Consider the following 6,842-nt stretch of genomic DNA (forward strand, 5'->3'; position numbering starts at 1 on the left):
AAAAGAATTTCTAAAAAATAAAATCGTTAAAAAAAATTTATCGCGGCGCGGGGGGAGGCGATTGGCCCCTGGGTGGCTCAGTCATTTAAACGTCCGACTCTTGGTTTCCGCCCAGGTCATGATCTCGGGGTTCTTGGGTTCAAGCCCCACATTGGGCTCTGTGCTGACAGTGTGGAGCCTGCTTGGGATTCTCCCTCTCTCTCCCTCTCTCTGTGCCCCTCTCCTGCTAGCACGTACTCGCGCTCTCTCTCTCTCTCTCAGAATAAATAAACTTAAAAAATATTTTTTAATACAAATAATTTTAAAAATTAAGGTATCATCGCTTCTCGGCCTTTTGGCTAAGATCAAGTGTAAAAATTAATGTATCGGCACTTATTCCAACAGGGGAGAAAAGTTCTCTCTATGGAGGCAAACCCAGAGCCGTGTGTGCCTCCTGGAAGTCCCTGCTTAAAGCGGGCATGAAAACAGAAGAGCGACTACGGCAGGAGTACGCTGAAGGAATTTACCAGATGCATTTGGGAAGATACGGGGCAGGCGACAGCTAGTGAACTTTTTGCAAAACAGCACAACTTCTTTTTTTTTTTTTAATTTTTTTTTCAACGTTTTTTATTTATTTTTGGGACAGAGAGAGACAGAGCATGAACGGGGGAGGGGCAGAGAGAGAGGGAGACACAGAATCGGAAACAGGCTCCAGGCTCCGAGCCATCAGCCCAGAGCCTGACGCGGGGCTCGAACTCACGGACCGCGAGATCGTGACCTGGCTGAAGTCGGACGCTTAACCGACTGCGCCACCCAGGCGCCCCACGTTTATTTATTTTTGAGACAGAGAGAGACAGAGCATGAACGGGGGAGGGGCAGAGAGAGGGAGACACAGAATCTGAAACAGGCTCCAGGCTCTGAGCCATCAGCACAGAGCCCGACGCGGGGCTCGAACCCACGAACCGTGAGATCATGACCCGAGCCGAAGTCAGACGCTTCACTGATTGAGCCACCCAGGCACCCCCTTTTTATTAATTTTTTAAATGTTTGCTTATTTTTGAGAGAGAGCAGGCACTGGAGAGGGGCAGAGAGAGAGGGAGACCGGGGATCTGAAGCAGGCTCTACACTGTCAACGCAGAGCCGGATGCAGGGCTTGAACCCACGAGCATTGGAAGCTGTATGAAATCCATTGTGCAAACAGGTTTCCCAGGATTGTATTTTGAACAGGTGAGACAAGCGAGAGAGGCACTTTTGGTGGCTTTATTGCCATTCCCCACCAGCACTGGTTCATGGATGCTCTCATTTTGTCAAGAGACCAATGGCTTAATGCCTATACAGTGGTAACTCGTGGGAATTTCAGGATTTCTGCCAGGGCCGAATTCCTTGGTCCAAACCAGAGTTCTCTCTTTTTATCAAACCGACAATTATTAGATTCCCAATATTGTTTTTTTCCTTTTCTGGAGCCAATTATTGGATATCTCTGGTCAGTCGTTTCCAAATTATCGTGTGGGAGAATGTCCCTTTGGACCATGACAGAGGTTTAGCTATTGGCTTTCTGGAGAGCAGCATTTGGGGCAGAAACATCAGCGAGGTGGTTTATTTTGTCCTCCTGGGATCTGAGTCTGGAATGCCTGGCCAGCTTAATAATAGCCTGAGAGACCAGCACATGTATGGCAGCTAATAATTTTTGGACACAGGAGCCATTTTTTTTTAATTAAATTTTTTTAAATGTTTATTTATTTTTGAGAGAGAGAGCAGAGTGCGAGCAGGGGAGGGGCAGGGAGAGAGGGAGACACAGAATCCGAAGCAGGCCCCAGGCTCTGAGCTGTCAGCACAGAGCCCGACGCGGGGGCTCGAACTCACGAACCACGAGACCACGATCTGAGCCGAAGTCGGACGCTCAACCGACAGAGCCACCCGGGTGCCCCAGGCCTGTTGTTTTTAGTAAGCCATATGGCGATTGAGCTTGAAGAGAGAAGTCTGGCACCCAGTTCTGCCAGTAGTCCTCCAGTCCAAGAAAGCCTCGTAATGGGCACTTATTTTCAGATTTGGGGAAATTCAGGATGCCTTGAAGGCTGCCTGGATCCAAACTTGTTCTGAGATCAAGTGAGCGAATAGCAATTTTTCTTTGGAGGCTTTATGGCCCTTTAAGGTCACAGATGTTAACAGGTGGATGCTGTCTTTCTGTGAAGAGGTTTCAGAAGGGGAGCAGAGAGGCAACTCCTGGGCATATGGTAGCAAAGCAGAACCTTCAGGAAAGGTTATGGTCCTCCAAATCAGCTGCGAAGATTTGTGAAAAGTAAGAAGGACCCTCTGCGAAGCCGTAGGCGTTCCTGCCCAGGTATATTTCCATCCTTCCCAAGTGAAAGCAAAAAAATATTGGCTTTCCTCATCAATTGCAATACTCAAAAAACTCACTGAGGGATGCCCGGGTGGCTCAGTGGGTCAAGCATCTGACTTCAGCTCAGGGCATGGTCTCATGGTTCATGAGTTCGAGCCCCGCGTTGGGGCTCTGTGCTGACAGCTCAGAGCCCGGAGCCTGCTTCGGATTCTGTGTCTCCCTCTCTCTCTGCCCCTTCCCCGCTCTCTCTCAAAAATAAATAATAAAAGGGATACAGGACTGCTGATGCATAGGGGCACTTGTACCCCAATGTTTCTAGCAGCACTTTCAACAGTAGCCAAACGATGGAAAGAGCCTAAATGTCCGTCAACTGATGAATGGATAAAGAAATTGTGGTTTATATACACAATGGAGTACTACGTGGCAATGAGAAAGAATGAAATCTGGCCTTTTGTAGCAACGTGGATGGAACTGGAGAGTGTGATGCTGAGTGAAGTAAGTCCTACAGAGAAAGACAGATACCATAGGTTTTCACTCTTATGCGGATCCTGAGAAACTTAACAGAAGACCATGGGGGAAGGGAAGGAAAAAAAAAGCTAGAGAGGGAGGGAGCCAACCCATAAGAGACTCTTTTTTTTTAAATATTTTTTTCAACGTTTTTTATTTTATTTTTGGGACAGAGAGAGACAGAGCATGAACGGGGGAGGGGCAGAGAGAGAGGGAGACACAGAATCGGAAACAGGCTCCAGGCTCCGAGCCATCAGCCCAGAGCCCGACGCGGGGCTCGAACTCACGGACCGCGAGATCGTGACCTGGCTGAAGTCGGACGCTTAACCGACTGCGCCACCCAGGCGCCCCATGAGACTCTTAAACACTGAGAATAGGGGTGCCTGGGTGGCTCAGTCGGTTAAGCGTCCGACTTCAGCTCAGGTCACGATCTCGCGGTCCGTGAGTTCGAGCCCCGCGTCGGGCTCTGTGCTGATGTCTCGGAGCCTGGAGCCTGCTTCCGATTCTGTGTCTCCCTGTCTCTCTGCCCCTCCCCCGTTCATGCTCTGTCTCTCTCTGTCCCAAAAATAAATAAACGTTAAAAAAAAAAAATTAAAAAAAAAACAACACTGAGAATAAACTGAGGGTTGATGGGTGGGAGGGAGGGGAGGATGGGTGATGGGCATTGAGGGCACCTGTCGGATGAGCCCTGGGTGTTGTATGGAAACCAATTTGACAATAAATGTCATATTTAAAAAATAATAAATAGGGGCGCCTGGGTGGCTTGGTCGGTTAAGTGTCCAACTTCAGCTCAGGTCACGATCTCATGGTCTGTGAGTTCGAGCCCCGCGTCGGGCTCTGGGCTGATGGCTCAGAGCCTGGAGCCTGCTTCCGATTCTGTCTCCCTCTCTCTCTGCCCCTCCCCCGTTCATGCTCTGTCTCTCTCTGTCTCAAAAATAAATAAAAAAAAAAGTTAAAAAAAATAATAATAATAAATTAATAAATAATAAAACATTAAAAAAATTCGAAAACTCACTGAATAAATCAATTACAGAGGAAAAGATTGGCTTTCAGTGGGAATGGGTGTCAGAGAACGGGAGCCACAGGGTGCTGAGGGGTGACAATGCTATTTATTGCTCGGAGGTCCCGGACAAACCTCCACTCTTGGCCTTGTTGGGTTTTCTCCCAGGTAAAATAGGGTGTTACAGGACGCGTGCAGCGGATAATGAGGCCATGAGGCTTGTAGTCCTCTATCGTGGGCCCGATGATAGGCTTATTATCATTATATATCATTATTTATAGGCTACTCATTAATTCCAGGGAGAACTTTTAAGGGAGCTATTTGAATCTCGCCGCGAGGTTCTGTGAGTTCGGCGGCCATCAGTTGAAGATCTGGCCCCGGGGAAGACGACGCAAGCTGTTCCCAAAGGGGCAAGTGCTCAGTGCCCGCAGACTCCACGGGTCGTGCTGTCAGACACGGAGCAAATCAAAGATGTCGAAGGGTCCTCTGGTCCACCTGCTGGGTGACTTTGATTACCACTGTCAAATGCGAGAGTTATATCCCCCTGTTGGACGGAAGGAATCCCAGCGTGGTACTTTTCTGAGAAATCTCGGCCCAACACATGAATGGGAGCAGAGGAGCTAAGGAGAAAAGGGTGTGCGTCTCTCAAAGGGCGCAAAGGGGATAAGTTCAGAGACAGGAACATGTTGAAGGCTATCAGAGCCCCGGCCTACGTGAACTGCTCTCTAGTCCTCCCAGGCAGGGGCTGCTGGAGAGCAGCGGGGTTGAGCTCTGAGGGTGGCTCTGGTGTCCGTAAGGACACAGAGAGATTCATTCCCCAACTGGAGACAGGTTTCTCTGAGCCAGTTAAGAGGGAGGACTGGGAAGAACCCCGGTCCCTGAGGATTAGAAGGGCGTTTGTTGGAAAGGCTGGCTGGGGGCTGAAGGCGCCTGGGGCACTTAAATTGGTAACAATCTTTTTTTCCAATGTTCTAGCCCTTGGCAGTAATAGGGGAAAATGGCGGGGCGGGGGGTGGCGGGGGAGGTTGGTGTGGGTTGGGGGCCTTCATTTGCTGGAGCTGAAAATTGAGAATTAGCAGGCTTTTCCTCTGGCTGACTCATGTAGGATGCCAGAGAGGTGGTTTGCCAAATTAACTAAATCTGGAGCGGAGACAGATTTCTCCTTCCATCCTGGTCCTTTTAACTGGTTCAGCCCATTAATAAAACAAAGGGTCGGGGCGCCTGGGTGGCCCAGTGGGTTAAGCGTCTGACTTCGGCTCAGGTCATGATCTCGCGATTCATGAGTTCGAGCCCCGCATCAGGCTCTGTGCTGACAGCCTGGAGCCTGTTTCAGATTCTGTGTCTCCCTCTCTCTCTGCCCCTCCCCTGCTCATGCTCTGTCTCTGTCTCAAAAATAAATAAAAACATTAAAAAAAATTGTTTTTAAACAAAGAAACAAAGGGTTAAATGCTACCTGGGTGGATCCGACATCTAAAGGAAGACCAGAATTTTCTTTCAGGACAATTTAAGTGGCGCCCGGGTGGCTCGGTCGTGAAGTGTCTACCTTCAGCTCAAGTCATGATTTCACGGTCGTGGGTTCAAGCCCCACGTCGGGCTCTCCGCTATCAGGGCAGAGCCCACTTCAGATCCTCTGTCCCCCACTCTCTCCGCCCCTCCCTTTCTAGCTCTCAAAAAAAATATGGAAGTAAATAAATAATAAAAAAAAAGATCAATTTGACATTGATTAAATGGCCCTGAACAGGTTCACCAGGCTTTTCCGTACAAGCCTGAATTTTGTTCCAAAAGCTACTATAATTGCTCAGTGGAGATTTCCAGCGAGAATTCTAGCATCTTGCCAGAAGTTAGGGGTCTGTTTCTCCAAATCCCTTTCAGGATGTTCTCACCAGGCTAGTGTGTGTCACCCAGTGTTTGGCCTGGCCCTCACCACCGAGCATGTGGATTAATTGGTGAAAATCTCAGAAACCAGCTTGGTAAGTTTTGAATAACGAGGCTAAATTCCTCAGCAAGCCTATGGGGTTCCTCGGTCACCTTGGGAAACCCTGACCCTGGGGGCGCCTGGGTGGCTCAGTCGGTTAAGTAAGTACCTGACCCTTGATTTTGGCTCAGGTTGTGATCTCACCATTTAGGGGTTTGAGCTCTCACAGCAGACAGAGCCTGCTGGAGAATCTCCCTTTTTCTGACCCTCCCCTGCTCACTTGCTCTCTCTCTCAAAAAAAAAAAAAAAAAAAAAAAAAAATGGGGGGGAACTCTTGCTCATAATTCATACTTAATCCAGAGAACTGTAAGAAATTTGGGGTTTCTTTGGTTCCTCAAGTACTTACTTTCATTATTATTTTTAACGTTTTATTTACTTTCGAGAGAGAGAGAGACTGAGCAGGGAGGGGCAGAGAGAGAGAGGAAGACAGAATCGGAAGCAGGCTCCAGGCTCAGAGTTGCCAGCACAGAGCCCGACACGGGGTTCGAACTCACGATCTGTCAGATCATGGCCTGAGACGAAGCTGGACGCTTAACCCACTCAGCCACCACCCAGGCGCCCCTATTTTATTTTAAAGTTTATTTATTTTTGAGAGAGAGAGAGAGAGAGAGAGAGAAAGCAAGCAACAGGCAGAGAGAGAGGGAGAAAGAAAATCCCATGCAGGCTCCACACTGTTAGCCCGGAGCCTGATGCAGGGCTTGAGTTCGCCCAACACGAGGCTCGAACTCACGATCCAGGAGATCAGACCGGAGCTGAAGTGAAGCCGGATGCTTAACCGACTCAGCCACCCAGGCTCCCCGGGACTGAACTTTCTAAACTTAAAACCGGCCGGGGTCCCAGTAAGGGGAGCTCACAGCATTTTGATGACTAAGATCCCATTTCTTAGAAGTTTCCTTTAGAGCAAGAAGAAAAACTCCTCAACAGCCCAGTTTCAACAGGAATAGCCCAGTTCCAGAAGGAATCGGAACAAAGGCCAGTACAGTTCCAATCGGAGCAGCTCAGTTCCGAAAAGGTGGGAGCCCAGAGGCGTCAGTTCCAAT

This window comes from Panthera pardus, unplaced genomic scaffold (genome assembly GCF_024362965.1).
Source record: "Panthera pardus isolate Hobbes unplaced genomic scaffold, ASM2436296v1 HiC_scaffold_8, whole genome shotgun sequence".
Classification (NCBI taxonomy): Eukaryota; Metazoa; Chordata; class Mammalia; order Carnivora; family Felidae; genus Panthera; species Panthera pardus.